This window comes from Melopsittacus undulatus, chromosome 5, assembly GCF_012275295.1.
Source record: "Melopsittacus undulatus isolate bMelUnd1 chromosome 5, bMelUnd1.mat.Z, whole genome shotgun sequence".
NCBI classification, from domain to species: Eukaryota; Metazoa; Chordata; class Aves; order Psittaciformes; family Psittaculidae; genus Melopsittacus; species Melopsittacus undulatus.
Window position 1 is genome coordinate 47,592,248 of NC_047531.1, and position 19,025 is coordinate 47,611,272.

A 19,025-nucleotide genomic window follows, 5' to 3' on the forward strand; every position below is an offset into this window, starting at 1 on the left:
TCTGAAAGTCAGTTGAGTTGGCATAATGTCTCCATTTCTTGTTTCCCTAGAGTATTGTGGTCATTCCCATGGTGAGCAATACTGACACTAATGCTTCCATTAAGGGTAATACACACATGCCAAAGTAGCTCCTCATGATTCTATTAAAGAAAAGCAGGAGACAGCAGTACAAACCAGAGAATCTGTAGAGATAAATGCTCTGCATATTAAGTAGATGAAATTGTAAGAAGGAAGCAAGCAGGACTCTGAAGCCCTCATCTTTTTCTTTCCCAGCCTTGGATCTGACACAGTTCATGTTGTATGCTTATGAGACATGCTCTAAGTTCCCTGCAGTAACCATACAAGTCCTGATTTCATGATGATAAGAGTGAAAGCGGCACCAGACATGCTGTTAATAGAGCAGGGATTTCCTTCAGCTAAGAGACCCTTTGCTTTGAAGAGTGCTGATCTGAATAAAATCAAGAAGCTGGATGTATTTAATATGTAGGGCCTGCCAATATGCATTAGGGCTCATCCAGATAAAAGATGCCTAAGGGACTGACAACTCACAGGTTCTCAGAGGAAACTGCAGCAGCCTGCCCAGTGCTAATGGGGCTCCTGTTTTGATTATCACACACTCTTCCTCATTCCTATGCCTTTTTCTTTCTACTGTATTTCAACTCTGCCACAATAGACTACTTATTCAAAATGAACATAGAATATTTTCTTACTATAGATTTAACTAGATATGTTGGTGGAAAAGTGCTATGTCTCATGAAAGGGAAGAAACAATTCACAAAGATTTCTCAATAGACATCAAATATGTTATTATTAATTAACTGATAATGATAAAAGGAATTTTCTTTGAAGCACAAACTGTATTATTTTTCATAAGTTTAAGATAAAAATGGATTACCTATTTTTAAATAACAGCTTCAAACACAACTCTGCAGTTCTTGCACCACTGCTTCTAACTCACTTAAAAATACTGCAAAAATCTGATTTTGTTCTTAAATGTTCTTTGCTTCTGGGGATTAAAAGTTTTCCTTCAAACACATGAAGCCTTCTAAAACATCTGTAGTGCTAGTGTATTACATTTAAGTTTTACTGTTGTTGGTACCCACCCCTTTTCTCCCACTCGCACCATTCCAAATACCACCATATCCCAATTTCCCAGATTTTTTCCAATGTGGCAAGGAGCTGCTTATAATACTTGAGATTTATTTAACTGATGGTGTGAACAGCAGATAGATGAAGAAATAAAGGCTGTAATTTCCCTTTGTACAGGAAGGTGCTCATTTGTTTTCTAACCATATGTGCCCATCTCATGTAATAGCACTATAAAGAGAAGAATAGCTGAGAATCTGAGCCTTTACTGATTTATTTTGGTGACAGAGGAGAAAGACAATGTTTTACTGTACTCTGGTGAAGGTTTCTGACACAGTGGCTAAGACAGTTTGATGCCAGATTTCTCCATGCGATGTAGAGGTGGAAGGAGATTGAATGGCTAGAATATTCTCCCCAAAGAGGCAGAGAAAACGGGTCTGGTAGACCTTCATTTGGAGCAATGTGGAGGTCTAGCTGGCTATATCTTTCTCAACCTCTGGGATCACCAGCCCAAACTATGCTGATTATACATAGGAGATGTTTTTGTTCACTTTTTTTGCATCATTACTATTGATTACATGGAGACACATAAAAAGCTGTGTGGGTTTGTGTAATACATTCCTTTTGCTTGCACTTCTTACCCTAGCAATGGTTGCAATCTTCTGTCTTAGAGACAGACTGAGTATCCCAGCTTTTGCACCACTGCCAGTGCCTGCTTCCCAGCTGCAACCTCAAAAGTGTCCACAAGATCCTGCTCCATCATGCTGGCAGATTGGAGCTGCAAGGCAGATATATTTGTGGTGCCAGCAGGAGTCTGTGCAGGCCAATCAGAGGTTAGGTGTTTTGCTTCCTTAATAAAGCATCTGGCCATGTTCCAAATGCCATTTAAGAATATCTGTCAGCACTGTAGGGATGCTGACAAAGAATTGCACCACTAGAGGTACACTGCTATAACTAGGAAGTACGTTTTAAAAGCCTAATCGTAAAATATTTCCCTATTTTATTTCTCTAACTGTCCTTTACCGAGTTTTCTTCTTTCCTGGTTCCTGTCTGCTTGCTTATCCAGACTTTGCATTCATGCTGCACAGTGTAGGAGCCCTCCATAATTAGACACAAACACCAAAAACTATGTTTAGGCAAAAAGCATCAGATAATATTATACATGAGTGTGGGAACTGGAACAGATTTTTGACCCAGAGTCCTGAGAGAGTAGACTGGTGGGCTACGCCTAGGCACAGAAATGAAGCACAATGTGATTTTAACAGAGTCCTCTGCTTGGGGACTCGGGGAAAGGTCAGTCAACATCAGTGCTTGGTCTCCTCATTTAAGAAGACAAACTTTATTTTGTAGAGTGCAAAGCTATCATAACGCTTAGCTTGCATGCCTCCATGCTGCAGTACTGAACCAAGCATGAGAAGATTCAAAAGCTCTGGTTCCATTGCTGATAAATAGCTGAATTACAAAGCTTTTAAGGATTACAAAATTGGCCAGCCTTTTTCAGGAACCAAACCACCAAGCCTTTCAGGGGCTGTAGACACCATGAGTGAAAGGGGGAAAAAAGCTTTGTTGGAGGAATGAATGTGACATTTGGAACAATTTTGTAACTGGGAATGTAAAGGGTTGATTTGCACAGCTATTTTAGTTTCTCTTACTCCCATTCTTACAGAACTTCTTTCCCAAAGGAGAGAAGAAAGGGGAAGAGGAGCAGGGAGAGCATTTAAGAGCTCTGCAGCTGGAGAGCCCAAGCAGGGCACAGTGGAACTCAAGCACAAGGTGGCATGAGCCCTTCCTGGGTACACACAAAAGTACAGTCCTACTAACTGGTTACAGAGCATGAGCATTGCAGTAGGCAGAAGAGGAATAGGGACATCCTACAAACCTCAGACGGAAGTTACCTGAACACCACACTGTGGCCTCCGTTTCTGTATCTGTGTCCTGACCAGAAGGACAGGTAGGCAGCTATACTTATAATTACATGATGAGTTAGGTAATGGTAGAAGCAGCATTGCTAAGTATTCCTATTCCTCTATGGGACAATGTGCATTTGATCAGAGCTAAAGTGATGCAGCCCCATGTGACTGAAGAAAATAAGATGTCCTTAAAGGTGGACTGTAAAATCAGCTAGAGACCAAAACAAACTCAACAGAGCTCTGAGTAATAGCTTGAGAGCTGCCTTGCTCTGCTGGGTTCACTTTCAGCTCTTGCCTGTATTGAGTGCCTGAACCCCCAGATTCATAAAGGCCAATAGGATTAAAACTTCGAATGTTGAAACTGGCCACCACATCACTTTGTCATCGCTATGAAATCACAGAACTGGTTAAAAAACCCAACCCAGACAACCAGCCTCAGGGCACAAGTTCTTAGCTTCAAGATTTCAGAGGTGGCATCAATGGCAAGGTGTTAACTACAGCAGACTGAGGAGGTATGTTTATTCCCTGCAGCTTTGCAGAGCTATGGACTCAAGGAAGCCTGGCCTCTCCCTGTTAAGATGGTAAGTTGAATTCTGCCTGTGCTTACACTTGTATATTCAGTGTTTTCCACTGAAATCAGCAGAGCTGACATTCCTGCGTGTTGCAGTATGGCAGTCAGTGCATTAAAATGCACAAATCATTATTCTCTATTTCAAGACTACACACAAAAGGAAACCAATGTTACTTTGTGGATAGAAAGAGCGGCTCATTTCTCTAAGTTTTTTCCTCACAGCTTTTTTACTTTGAGTATGTCATTTAACTACTTTGTGCCTTAGCATGCCTGATTGTATAATGCTATTTCCTTTAAATAAAGCATGGAAAGGTTAAACTGGGTCAAGTCTGAGAGAGGCTGAGATGCGTGGTGATATAAATACAGACTGTAGAGGTGCTCTGTAATATGCAAAATAAGTAGATAGGCTGAGAAAGTTGGGGCTGTTCAGCCTGGAGAAGAGAAGGCTGCGTGGAGACCTCAGAGCAGCCTTCCAGTATCTGAAGGGAGCTTAGAAGGATGCTGGGGAGGGACTCTTCATTAGGGACTGTAGTGATAGGACAAGGGGTGATGGGTTAAAACTTAAACAGGGGAAGTTTAAATTGGATATAAGGAAGAAGTTCTTTACTGTGAGGGTGGTGAGGCACTGGAATGGGTTGCCCATGAAAGCTGTGAATGCTCCATCCCTGGCAGTGTTCAAGGCCAGGTTGAACAGAGCCTTGGGTGATATGGTTTAGTGTGAGGTGTCCCTGCCCATGACAGGGGATTGGAACTTGATCAACTTAAGTTCCTTTCTAACCCAAACTCTTCTATGATTCTATAGAAGCTATTTAAAATTAAATCTACCTGAAAATTGTATTACTTTTTTAACATGGGAGAATATAGAGTTCTCACCTCAAATGAGAGCTTCTGAGGTCACCAGAGTTAAGTTTCAGAGCTGATCACTGCAAAAACTGTTGTGGATATCTGAAAGATGTTATTTATGTAAGAAAGTAGATTTGGGGTAATCTTTTATAAATAAGACAGTTTAGACAGAAAGCTCTCTGTCCCCTTTCTTATCTACTCCAATCCAAACCAGTATCCAAACATGGCCCAGGAATAGGGTTATGAAAATGTGATATCATCACTGGAGTCCATCAAAGGAGTGGATCACCTGTACACATTGGTGATAGTTCCTGCACATCCATATGTATTTTCCTAAGATCTGCAGGAAGAATCTGGTTAAATCACTTCATATGGCAATTCACATGTAAAACTAGGGCAAGAGAGGGTCATATTGTGAGCACTAATAATAATGCATTATAACAAATATATTTATATATATTTATATATATATTTATATATATTTTTTTATATATATTTATATCTTTCATTATTACCAGTTTAAACACTTCCTCATTTCTTGCTTCATCTCTTCATTGTTTGTATCTCATTTCTGAAAGAGGGTAATTGCTTTGGATCTCTTCAATTACTACTAAAGCACTGCAGAGCACTTGTAAAAAATCAAATAGGTTTGAAGACTGGGATCATTGAGCTTGGCCTCCCACGCAGTGCAGCTTGTGTAGTTTCTCCCAATAGCTCCTACCATGAGTTTCTCATTCCTGATTGAAAAACCAGCACCAAAGCTAGTTTGCAAATACTCATTGGTGTGGTCCAAACCAGGCTTATACAACCAGTGCATCCCCACTGCAGCAAAAGCAAAGCAGCAACACCCTGAAAGCCTGAGTGAAGAAAACAGCATTTGGTCTGGCTGTGACAAACCCTCAACTTCAGCAGGGACTGCATGACCATATGATAACCCAACACGAAGACACTTGCTTAAGAAGAGCTCAGATGTTCACTCTGTAAAGCAGCCGCTATCTCCTGGGCAGCTAGATCATGAGCAGCAGTTGCTGCCAGTGCATCATCTGCAGGGCCAGTCAGTGCCTGGCAGCATTCCTGAGCTGATGTAAAATCACCTGAGCTGTTTCTACACTTTGTGCTACCCTGAAGGTTGAACAAGAAACATTGCCAAGCGATGCAGGAGATGGCAGCTTGTTTGACAGCCTTGGCCCTGCCCTCCCTCTGCCTATTTGTCACTGAACCTCACAGGAGAGCCCATCCTCTGGGGCTGCTGCCAGCCACAGTCCACCAAGCTTTCTTTGAAAGCAAGCAGCAGTGAGGCTGCAGACTTCAGTCAAATTGATGGTCTTTGCTGGCATCTCTGTGCAATCACAGCACCTGCCTGATGCTCCTTAATAAGAGTGCTTAAAAGCATACTTAGCAGGTCAGACAACTAAAGAGTGTATTCGTTCGTCACCACCTACTCTGCTCTGGGAAAATATACTGGTCTCAACAGCATCACATGAAGCCAACCAGCTACTGCTTCTATTAGTCCAAGGCGCGGGAGGCTCTGGAGAAAGTTGCAGTTGTAGATGCCTCACTAAGAATTAAACCCTGTAGGTGTCCTCTCTGTTTTCAAGCCAGAGGACAACTACCTCAGAACTACCTCAGGGTCCTCAGCAGATCACAACCATCTAATGACCAGATGGAAAGGAAGATAGACTGACAGAGGCAGAGCTGAAGGTGTAGGTTCTCCTGAACAGAAGCACTGAGGTCTTTTCAGCCATGGCTGTATGGGAGGAATTACAGCTCAGGGAAACATATGGAGCTGGACTAAGAATTGTCCAGTTGAAAATGTTTTATTTGTAGGAATAAGCTGGAAACTGGTCTGCTCATTTAAAAAAAAAATTACCACTTCAATACATTTTTTTTCTCTAAAACAGCACAACGAATATTCCAAAACTTCTTGTAACATTTACATGTTACATCTAGTATTAAATATAACATTCATTCATAGGCTTCCTTTTCCAAACAGATTTTCAAAGATAGCATTTCCAGAAGCTGTCTCATAGCTGATGAACTGTGGTCTTTCAAGGGAGAGATACACTGAAATGTGGCTGGCTGACTGTTTCCAATAGTGGGGTTGAAGGAGCATCGTATATCACAGGTTAGCAGCATATTACTGTTACTATTTATTCCAGGCAACCAAAGCCAATCACAAAACTTTTCTCTCCAAAAGATGAAATGCCATAGCAATGCAGAAGCTCATGTCTTATATCTTCCTCTGATTATTTCATTGCCTTTACTGGAACATTTACCAAAGTCCTATAGTGTGTGCAAGTTTGCAGAAACAGAAAAACTGCTATTTATTTTAGTGGCAACTATCTCAGAAAGCAGAGAGTCAATTCCTTCCCTTCCAGCTCAAGCAAAATTCCCATTAACTTTGAAAGGATTCTCACTGAAATAAAAAAAGTTTGGGGTTTGGATCTGATCCCTCTCTCTTGCTGGCTGCAATGGAAGGGAGATGATTTTGCACAGCTGGCATGACGTTTGTGGGAGATGCTGGCTAGTGACTTTAAAAGGTCTGTGACTGCCCTGGGGTGAGGAAGGCATTACCCTGCTCTTCCTGCGGGTTGCTCCTAAGGAGGGGACAATGATTATGCAGTCTGACAGTGGGGCTCAGCAAAAGAGGTGTCACTTTCTTTCAAGACAGAGGCATGACATGTAAAGCCAGAGGCCTGTGACCTGTGACCGAGCCAGAGACATCAAAGAATCTTCTGGGAAAAGCCTCCCTTCACATTAATAGGGATTGTCAGTTCTAGCTCTTAGCAGGCTTCTCCTTGTGTTTCTTAGGAGCTGGCGCGCTGAATGGCCTCAAGAAACTCTCATACATGAAATGCCCCTGTGGAGAACAGCAGGGGAAGCCCTGACTGAAAGGCTGTGTTGAATTATTAAGGTTGCCCAGAGTAAACCAAGGTAACCTTCATGTTAATTCCTGTCAGCTTCTTCCAGTTTTATTATGAAACAGTCCCCCCGCCCCTCACCTCGCCTACTCTTCTCTCTCCTGTTAAAAGACACTTCACATGGCTGCTGAAGTAAGAAAGCCTGCCCGCAAGATTAACTAAATACACACAGGCCTATTTTAGATAGATGCATCGAGCTAAATACAGCAGCCTTGAGCTTCTGGAGAGAATGCAGCATTTCATCCAATTCCTCTCACCAAAGTGCATTAATGCTTCAGCAACCAGAAGAGAAATACAGGCACTAAGTCTCATATTTAAACAACAAACCCCAAAACTTCAGGGCTGAAAAAAGAACAAATGCTTCCTAACTTGTCACGTTCTTTGGTTTTGTCATGGCCACTTCAGAAAACAGATGGGTGCTGAGTGTGTTTCCCTGCCCACATGTATGTCCACCGCCCCTGGCAGCTGCCTGTGATGGGCACAGTGCACCAGAGGTGCATGCAGTGACTCAGAAACACCCACTCCATCACCTCTGGGACCATGTGATCATTCTTTATCCCAAATCTCCACCTTTTTGTTCACTGCACTACAGCAGTGGCTATAAACAACTGTGCTGTGCTGATAGGCTGAATACTCCTGATAAGCTGAGAATACTCCTGATTTTCTTGACTTCTTTCTCTGAGAAGGATCTATATTTTTTAGCACCTTCCTCTAGAGTTTATTAGCTTGTCCTGTAGAGTCAAACAAATGTGTTTCTGCAGCTAAGAAAGTCTTTAACATATTCCTAGGCTGCCATGTTCTATAGGGCTGTTCAGCCATACTCTAAACCGAGCAAATCAGATTAAAGTGGAGGAGGAAGATGACAGTGTAACGGATATGTTCACTGTATTATTCAAAAGAAGGCAACCACACAGGGCCAAGATACCCTATATTAAAAATAATACATTTTCTCTAAAGAAGGAGTGTTACTATATTTTAAACAACAGATTTTAAAGGTCTGAATCATCTTGGAGCTGAATGTTCTGCTGCTATTCGTTTTGCTTTTCTCATGGTCCTGTGTAAATATGCTTGTGTTTGCTTATGAAGTTAATTTAGTGTTGGTGAAAGTCTATCAGTCTTTTTAGATTAAAAATGGCTTACATTCACTATATAAGAGGTATGACACAAACATTTCTGGCTGGGCTTTTTCCACCAAGCTTGGAGGTCCTTAGTGCCAGTGGAGTGGGACTTTATCCATTCACTTGGAATGATGCATCAATTAACCTCTTACTCTGTTCCAAGTAAAGTGAATGGCTTTAGCTACCACTGTTACCAAAAGCGGCTTATCAGTATATTTTCTTAAACAACCTTGTGGTTTTAAAGGCCTAGACCCAGCGAGTTAAAACAATATTTCATTCTGTTTCTGCCATTGTCAATAAAATGTAAAATTAAATCATGTAGAGCTTGAGGTAACAAACTTTTTAGACTGCAGGGAGCTGAACAAACAGCTGTTTCAAACCATGAAGAGCTGGCTGAAGACACTGGTTGACGACACTGGTTGGCATCTTTTAAAAGGAGTTAATATGTGTGTGTTTGTACCTGTGTATGAGAAGAAACAGGGAAGCCCATGCTTTTACATGCTTCCTTCCCAGTTGAAGTGATCTGAAGGCAATACTCCCAGTCTCAGGAAGCCTGGAAAAGGGGCTTACGTACCCCATCCAATCTCCTTTGTTTCCCACTCATGATAGCCCACCACAGACTCTTTCTCCTATTTTTCCAAGGTCATCTCATTGTATGTTTTCCCCCTTATGAGCAGAGTCTGAATTACTAGCATGGGCCCCGGGATACATTTCCTGTGGCCGGTGTAGTCTGCTATTGGAAGCAAGCTCATACTGAAAACTTGCTTTAGTGTTTGATCTGTCCAGACCCAGTAGGATGATTTCTCATTCAACAGACAATGGATGAGTGTCTGGAATCTGACAGCCACTAATACAGGCATTGTTAGTTCTGCATAATTACTTAAATTTCCTTAATAACCATATTATAAATATATATAAGTTGTCAGTACTTAACTGGTAACAAATCTGCTACAATTGTTAATCAGGTGTCTGCTGTTTGTCAACATTCAAGAAAAATTCCATTACATTTAGTATCCCTAGGTAAGATAGGAGAATGCCACAATAAACCGTGAAAGACGGGAAGAAGTGAAAAACTACCCAGAATGGATAGTCTTCCTCACTGCTTCAACAGAAAGGAAACCATTTTATCCCACACATAAGAGACATATCTAGAAATTGGAAGGTTTCTATTTGGTCTTAGAAAGTCTGTTTGAAGACTTATGATCCAGTGCTTTGTATATCTCTAGGGACAGAAGCCAACCAAAAATATGGAGGCTTGAGGGCAGAAGAGAAACACTGGAATGAGCAAGGGGGAAGGGTACAGGAGGCAGAGCAGTGACGTTGTTTGAAAGCCAATGCTCTTACAACAGCTCTGAAAATGTCCTGGGTGCTTTGTTTGACATTTCAAGTTAGCAGTTTCACCTACCCACAGATTATCAGATCAAGTCAATGCAACTTTATCAGGTACTAATTGTATCTGGGCCAGGGCAGCTCCTTGTTACCTCCATCTGGGAATTCTGGGTTTATTTGCTTAGCTATTAAAGTATCAAGAAAGGGATTTTTAGCCTAAAAAGAAAATAAAAAAAAAGAATAAATTATCCTACAGTGAAGCATTCTGAAGAGTTTCCAGGCTGACTAAAAAGTGATCCTACACCCTTATAGACAGCAGCATCCTCTGAGAGCAGAATGCCACAATACAATATACCAGTCACTGTGCAATAAGAATCAAAATCACTTTTTCCCCCCTCTTTTTCTTCTTTTTTTTCCCTTCAAAAAATGATGATAATTGTTTTTTTTTCTTGCCAGAAAGTGCAACATAAATGACATAAATACAAGGAATTTTTGAAAGGCAGTATGAGATTTGCAAGGTGAAAGAAGCCTGAATTAAATGCTAAAATTAAAGCAACAGCCTTTATTACAGAGGAGTTGTGAAAGTTAAGGGCATTATGTTTCAATCCTCTAGGGTAGAATTTATATTACAAATCTCAGGAGAGCTCTTGCTCACACATCAACAGGGGAGAGCCAGTACCTTTTCTGCCCTTTCTGGGGAAGGAAAGATGATGCAGAGAACACCGTGGCTAGTTTGCTGCTATTAGCATTAACATCAATAAGGAGCACAATTTTTGCCACCCATCATGCCCCTCATTACTAGGGTACACAATCTCCCAGCCTCCACCCAAGAAAATTATATCATTGCATGAATTAATCATCTGGGCAATTAACAGCAAAAGAGACCTCAGGTTTCCAGCACAGTCTCTGGCACCAGTGAATTGGCAATGACGTAAGCTTCCCTGGGACTACGCTGGCATTTTGCCTGTTCCTGAGCCTTGGTGTTGATTCTGAGGGCAGAAGCAAACAATGTAGTCACCCAACCAGTGATAAAAGCTGCAAGCCAATGCCAGGTTACCGCTGCTGCAGCATCAGAGGGATGATCCTCCTGCCAAACCCTGCCTTGTGCCTATCCCAAGGAAGATGAGTATCCCAAAACATGCAAGTATAAACGTCTTCCTCTGATGTGCAGAGGGATGGACTCTCCAGGTGGGCTGAGTATCTGCTTCCTTTTTAGTAAGGACAGACTCCTGCTCTGCATCTGGAAGTAATGCAGCTTTTTGCAGTATGTGTATAAACAGGTTATTTAGTTATTCCACTGTTCCTAGGGCAGAAATGGGAAAGAAGTTTGAGATGTCCAGGCTTGCTTTGCATCATTTCTTAGCTCACTCTGTTGCTGTGAGCACTTTGAAAGTTGGAGTCAAATTCAACTACGACTATGTTTTTTGTAAGAGAAGCTGAAGGACAGGAAAGACATGAGAGATCAGGCCCTGTCTTAGACCTGTATTTCAGTCAGCTATTTCAGGTGAGATGAGGAGAGCATGACTCCATCCTACAGGAATCCGCAACACATTCACTTTGAGTTTTCCATCACCAAACAGGTGGAGCCTTTTTGTACCTGTGCCAGGTGAGTGCCCCTTTGGTCTCACTTGGGGCACCTGCACAAACTGTGAGACAAAAAGGGTCAGACTCAGCCCACTACCCCTAGCAGCATACCCCAGAGACTTCAGGAGACCATGGAGGTGGTCTCTGACAGGAATATCAGTTGAGTTTGTATTTTCCCATCTCCAGGGCATGTGAGAAAATCACAATTAAAAAAAAAAGAAAGGAATTCAGGTAGGGGAAAGTTGACCCTTGATGAATTATATGTGATGTCAGGGAGGCAGGAGAACTTATTTGGCAAACAGGATTGGTTAATCTAAGACAAGCCATTTTCTTGCTTTTCCCTATGAGGCTTTCTGCCTTACTGCTCTTTTCAGAGGGAGCCTCTGGCTATTGCTTTCTGAGATCACAGAATAAGCTTATCTCCCTCAGCACTCATCATAAGAGTGAGTTTCCAACTGAGATGAGATATCCACAGGTGAGCAATGTTGTCTCAACAACACTTTCCTCTGGATCCTAGCTTAAAAAGAATGAGGTGGTGAAAGCACATGAGAAGCAAACAGACCTGTTAATGCCTTACAGGAAGCTGTGATCCCGCTCAGATTAGTGACTTATGTTACCCAGCCTGGGACAGCCTTGTCTTAAAAGCTTTCAAAGATGTAAGCTGCAGGAGGACAATTACAGCATCATCACTGCAAACAGCATTCCCTGTCTACACAGCTTAATACCACTTGTCACATTTGTAATCCAGCTTCTCCTACCTGCCTTGTCTGTTTAGCAGTCACTTGTTATCAAAGCAAACCCAGTGAAACAAAAGAAAGGGCAGAGGCTAATTTGCTTCATGTGCTCCTGCTCTTCCAGATAACATTAATTTGTGGGCTCTAACCTGATCCTCAGTGATGCTCACCCTTTCTTAGCATCATTAAAAGGGAAATAAATCTGTGGAAGCAACTCTATAGGTTATCACTTAAGCAGCATGAAAACGGGAGGGTTTGATCCTCAGTTCTTCTGGCCAATCAAATAACCTGTCCTGATTCCCCCACCTTGCTTTCCAGGTGTAGCTGGCTCTGCAGGCAGAATTAATCCACTTTCCTACTCACTTGCACTCTCCATGATAGAGAATCTGATTACGCAGATTGCTTGCAATTTATCTCCACCTGCCACGACTAATGCTCCATTCTGACCTCCTCTTTCCCATTTTAACATCTCACTGCAGGTCCAATACATACACAAACAGAATGCACACACACTTGCTCTTTTTTAATGGCAAGCAGCTCACTAAGAACCTCAGCATTTCCATTTTTAATCAAACCATAAAGCACAACTGTTTTCCCCACACTGCCCATGAGGTAATTTCTCCCTTTTGACTCCTTTCATTACATTTATAATGCATAGGCTTCCTATGTCGCTGCTTTATCCACATAAAACATAGGCATCTCCATACCGACACGCACAATGAACATGCAATGTTATAAACCCCTGCAGCACATATAAAGACAAAGGCACAAGCTACATGCACTGAGCAAGTGCCACCACATGCATTCCTGCTCTCTCCAAACCCTGCAGGAAAACACTGCCTGCAGAGTGCTTTCCTATAAACAAAATCAGCCTGGCAGCACAGGGTCAGTACATGAATCTGGCAAATGCTGTTCCAACTGTTCCCTTACCTTTCCTTAGTCTGCTAATTCAGGGGCCCTGGACTGAGTTGCTTTCTCTCCTGCACACAAACTGCCAGTCCCTCCTGCTTCACATTCACAGCACACTAGCAGGATTCACCGTCATCCCATTCTCCTGGATCCTTATCGCCCTATTGGCCAAAGCCAGACAGTAAATTCAATTAGGCTCCTCCTTATAACTATATTATCACAGGAATAGGATGAATAATTTAGTAAAACAACAAGGGCGTGCAGGCTCTGGTGTCACAGACTTCACCCCCACTGGCAGGCTTTTATCAAAAAGAGGTGGGTAAAGAAACCAGAATCTGTCACTCTCCTGAAAAGGAGACCTTAGATTACCCGTTTGTATTTCCCATTTCATCCCTCTTGTCCTCCTCCCACTAAAGCCATGGCATTCCCTTTTTATTGTTGTACATCTATCCCCAGCCCATCACAGTATTTCCCTGGTGAATGGCCGTTACCGTCTCAGTGGATGCAGAGATTTCTGTCCAGGCAAAGCGATACCGCAGCACTTCAAACACTTTGCCTCTTCCTTGAACACAAGTGTGAGAAAAGAATAAAACCATTCTGCAGAAGGGAGTGACAAGACAAGCGGATCACAAGGAAATGGGAGAGTCTGCCTTGTATCACGACATCTTCTGTTCAGCAACTGCGCTGTCATTCTGTCAGTTCAGTCATCCAAAGGATGCAAGTATATGGTTCGCACTGCTTGGGGAATGTGATTTCACATGCCTGCTGTGGGAGTTTGAATCCCCACATCAAAAGAAGCACACCAAACTGACAGTTTTCCCTCAGACCAAATGACTAAGCTGTTCTAGTTTGCTTTTTTTTTTTTATTTCCTGACCAGAAATCTGTAGTGACATCTAACTGTGCCTGTATTTCCCAAGAAACAGTTTTCCCAAAATGAACAAAATAAACATTGCTCTTTTTCCTCAAGTTATGCTTTGTTTGGAGAGTTACAGAGCATGGCAGCTTCCCTTAACAGGGTCACCACTGTCTAAATCAAGCCTCAGATCACGTCTTTTGCCTGTTACCACCTCAGTTTTGTTGTGGGACTGGGGCTAGAAGTGGAGGTGCTCAGTGGAAGAACCCCTCCCACCCTCAGATCAGACCAAGCAGCCAGAAGGGCTTTTTAATGACCAATGACAGCAATATTGAAAACTATTGTGAATACGTGTTCACAGGTACAGTATTTACAAACAGCCACCTCATTCCACTGTAGCTGAAAAATAGGCAGGATGAAGAAGCCATTCTTCTTCCCTCACAGGAGCCTGCGTCTCTCAAAGTCCAAAAACACCCTTTCCACTCTGCTTCCCCTGTCTAATATTTACTCAGCAGAGTCTACATACTTACTACCATAATAATGTGAGGTTCATATTTGCACTAGAACCCAAACTCCTTCGAGCAACTCCTACACCAGCTCTTGGTTTGGCTCCTCTCCCAGGACTGCCTGGCTCTAAGAGGCAGTAGGGACATGAGGTTGAAGTCAAGCCCAAGTACCAGCATAGCTACAAAGGCAGACCACTACCGATCAGAAGTTTTCCTAAAGGCAATGTCTTTCTTTAGGCACTGGTGAAGGACTGGCAGGAGAGTGGGATAACATGTGGCTATTGCCATCTTCTCAATTGTGAAGCTGTCTTTACTCTGTCAAAGCCCCAGTGCAGGATAGAGTCATACTGCCTTTGCCAGGAGAACAGGGCACAGGAATGGTGGATGTTTTTGTCTTTCCCACCAAGTTTAAGGTGATCTAAGCAGAGAAAAATACTCAACCAAGTTGTTGTCTTTGTCTGTTAATGGATTTCCCTGCCACAAAATGGGACAAAACTGCCCTCCTGTTCCTGGAGATGCTTCTCTTTAGAAGAATGGCAGCTGCTTTTTTCCTCCTCCTCTTTTCCTTGCAGCCATCCAAACTTTTAAGAGCTTTTGTGTTAAAGGAAACCTTGAATTATGCACTTGGGGACATCTTCAGAGCAATCAAATTAAGCCATGTGGCAAGTTGCCCAACGTCACTACCAAAACCCAGGATATTTTAGCATCATTTGCTGTAGAGTTTTTACATGATGCTTACTTTAATCACAAAGAGAGCAAATTAGGCTGTTGCCATGACAACTAGAGAATCTGCTCAAAATTCAGGAGATGCTGGGGAGGGGGAAGAGCTCTTCACAGGAGACCTCTGCATCATGAATATGGCCCTTGGTTATCAAATCCCTTTCAAGTCAAGTCCTAGCATCAAAGCCTCCTTGACAAAGGTTATAACTGAGAGCAAAGCTTTGGCACAAACCAGTTCTCTCAGTATGAATGTGAATTTATTTTTGGTAAGAGGTGCTCAGCCGAAGGGTGCACACAGCAATCACAGAAGTGGCAGCAGTAGTACATAAACACACGAGGCAGGGTGGAAGACTTGGCAGGAGGCTTCACTGCAGACAAGCACTGAATAGAAAGGCAGATCATGACTCCATGATGTAGTAAAGGTAAATAAGAACATTGACAGAGTAGATGGGGAAGAAGAGAAGGAAGCAGGGTCCCAGCATCTGTTCATGGAAACCCTATAGAAATTGGAATAAACTGAACACAGTTTTCTGCCAACCACAAGAAATGAATTAAAGCAAAATGGCAAAACAAAAAGAAGGATCAGTGGTGTCAGAAGCAGCTAACAGGCTGAGCAAATGAAAGATAGGCTACAAGAGTTCTTTTTCAGGAATTAAATCTTTGGTAAGACTGCTGAATATTTTCCATCAAAGCTGGATCTCTGTGTAATATATACATATATATTTTTTTTTTCCAGCTGAACACTTTTTCTGTTGCAAGCCTTCTAAGAAAATCATTATTTTAGTAGAAACTTTTCCATGAAGTCTTTTGGTTCTCAATTGAAATAGCTGAGGTATTTTTGGAATAAAATAAAGAACATTTCTTTGGAATAAAAAATAGAAAGCTTTGTAGTTTATGTGGAAGATGTCTCCTTCCTCATAATTATTTTTTATGAGAGTATTTATTGCCATTGGAAGCTTTGGTGTTGTTCTCTGAAATGATGCCTCACTGGGCACAAGCCATTTTTGGAGGGTAGGAACAAGAAGTAGGAGCATATTCAAAATTAAAGAAAATGAAACATGCAAACAAATGGAGTGAACTGTGAAAGTTTCTCCTGCTCCCTCTTCATACCCAGATGAAAGGAACTGTGTTTAGTGATGAAAATAAGAAGCAACTTAGAAATTTAGAAGGAAATACGCAATTGTATTGTTGTGTTATACACCAAGATACTTGCTAAGGCAAAAGCATACGTACTACAGGGATCTGAAAGTTCAAGAAATCGTGAAAAAGCCACTAATTACAAGTATGCATTTTCAGGATATAAATTCCCCCTTATTTGATGTCCTGTTCACCCTCTGAGGTCCAAGATTGATTGTCAGTCTGCTTTACTTGGGATGTTACGGCAATATTTCAGCAACATGAGTTGGAGGTGTTGATCTTCTAATGGGGTCTTCTTCCTTGTGCTTGGGTACCACTTTTATAGGTTGCTAATAAAGTCTAACCTTTAATTGGTTGGAACTGGATAGGAAACAAGTCTTTAACTGGTTATTGACTTGCAAATGAGACACCCTGCCCTCCCCAGCTATTTTGCCAAAGCCTTGCAAAAAGCTTTTATTAGTTAATGGCATTGTAGCACCAGGACTAGGTCAGGCTGCACACAAGCCATGCTTTAGACCCAGAATAAGAGACAGTGTTGAGAGATTGAAATTAGTGTTTTTTCATACAGAATATATTGCAAAACCCTTTTTAACAACTGTCAGTTTGGCAAATGTGCTCTTGGGATGGTGTAACAGCAGCAGAGGCTTTCAAGTGGCAGATTCCACAGAAATAAATCTGAGAAATAGAGGACAATGTGAGAAAGAAAAGAAGGAAAGGGTGATGCGTAGCAGAAAATGAACGGGCTCCTTAGAATTGTCTGAGATTCTATTTTCTGAAGTGAGATGCCTTTGGGAGAAGCTGCATTTTGCCTAGTTAGACTGATACATTGTCCTGGGGCATCAATGCTAGTGCATATGTGTTTGGTGGACTTTAAGAAGCATATTGCCATCACACTGAAAACACGCTTCAGTGTCCCAGATTAAAATAAATTTTCATTCTTCAGCAATAGTGGCTTGTTACTTTAATAAACTTGGTTTTGGTGGGTTTTTTAAGACCACCTACGTATCACATCTTAATTTAGGGAAAAAACTAAACAATTTTTCTACCGGCATTCTTTACTTTCTTCACTAAATTAAAGTGAAGGGTTTATAAAACAAGTCTTACAAGGAGCAGCTGAGGGAACTGGAGAAAAGAAGGCTGGAGAAAAGGAGGTTCAGGGGATACCTCATAACTTTTTACAACTACCTGAAAGAAGGTTGTAGCAAGGGGGGGTGTCATCCTCTTCTCCCAAGTAACAAGCAATAGGACAAGAGGAAATGGCCTCAAGCTGTTCCAGGGAATGTTTAGATTGGCTATTAGGAAAAATTTCTTTATCAAAAGCCCTGTCAAGAATCGGAAAAAACTGCCCAGGGAAGTGGTTGAGTCACCATCCCTAGAGGTATTTAAAGGATGTGTAGATGTGCTATTTAGGATTATGGTTTAGTGGTGGGCTTGGCAGTGAGAAGTTAATGTTTGGACTTGATGATCCACCCTAAGTAATTTTCTGATTCTGTGATTCAGTAACATTTTTCTATCATTAGTTTACTGGTTGCAGTAACTTCTTCTCTTTTGTTTGTTTGCTTTCTTGAATTAGAAAAACCTGTTTAACCTTCCAAAGTTTTCAACCCGCCAAGGGGCACTGATCAGTCTCACAGTGTAGCTATAATGCTACAGGTAAGCTCTATGAACTGACCAAATATTGTTTCTTACCTCACTTATCCCCACACAAGAATAGTTTTAGCAACACCAAAGGATTTATGTTAGGATAAAACTCACCTAAAATTCAAGCAGGGTCATAACCCTCACCTTCAGCAGACACTCATCTAAAAAGGGCCAGTGCAGATGATCTATTGCAATGGAATAGCTCTGGAGAACCAAGAGCTGATTTGGCCAGTTGGTTTGCTAGAAATAATCTGCTTCTTCAGGTGTCTCCATGATCCCAAACCCTCCTCCTCCTCTCTTCCCTAGTTGCCAGGCAACTACAAAAAGGACCAGAGCATGCTGGTGGAAACAACGCTGTACAGCACATGTGGGTTCAGGTTTTCTGTCCTAGAAATACTCAAGGGCAAAGAGGACTTGGCTTCAGAGGCAACGTCTTCCTGTGAAGCATTGCTTTACATGAGCATTGGTTGTGTGGCAAGTGATGTATATCCATAATAACCAAAATAAATGCCTTCACTGACTTCAGGCTTGCTTCTGGGGCTCAGCTGTTCTCCCTCAATTCCACAGATCAATCATTTAAGGAGCTCAAGCATGGAAATCACCAGCCTGTACAGCAGGAGATTTCACAATATCAGATAGCCCGTATGTTTGTTGCAACATCTCTGAGGATCACTGCAGTAGCTGGCCATAGCCAAGTGTTTACAGTACTGACTTAACAGTGTGTCCCATGGGGCAAATGCAAGAGAAACATATTTTTGACCAAAATTCTGTTTGCTTATAAAAGTTCAGGTACTTTTGGATGAGAAATAACTGAGATCAGCCACTACAAAGTGAAATGGAAAGACCTGTATTGGGCTCCATGAAAACTGCTGGCCAACTTGGTGGGGTTGAGTCTGTCTTATTCTCCCAGGTCTATCCAGCTTCCTTCCCTCAGGGGATATAACTGAGGAATAAGCCTCAAGTATATGAATAAACCCCCCTGATTCTGATGACTGGAGCTGTAAAAAAGAATATATCTCAAAATATTTATCATTTTAAAATACAATTTAATTTAAAAATTCAACCAAACACAGGTACAAAGTCAAGTAAAAATACCTGAAAGATTAGACACACATCTGTGACTTCACTTTCAACACAAGCTGAATTTGTAAAGTCTTATCCT

The 19,025-nt window shown here is 41.8% G+C and overlaps 1 protein-coding gene across 1 annotated transcript in view; it reads right to left on the reverse strand.

Annotated features, from left to right (window-relative positions):
• Positions 1 to 13,078, reverse strand: part of SYN3 (synapsin III) — a 194,647-nt gene extending 181,569 nt beyond the window's left edge. Inside the window, exon 1 of the mRNA XM_005150414.2 lies at positions 13,027 to 13,078. The gene's annotated coding sequence lies outside the window, so the exon portion shown is untranslated. The remainder of the gene's footprint in view (positions 1 to 13,026) is intronic.
• Between the last annotated feature and the right edge of the window lie 5,947 nt (positions 13,079 to 19,025).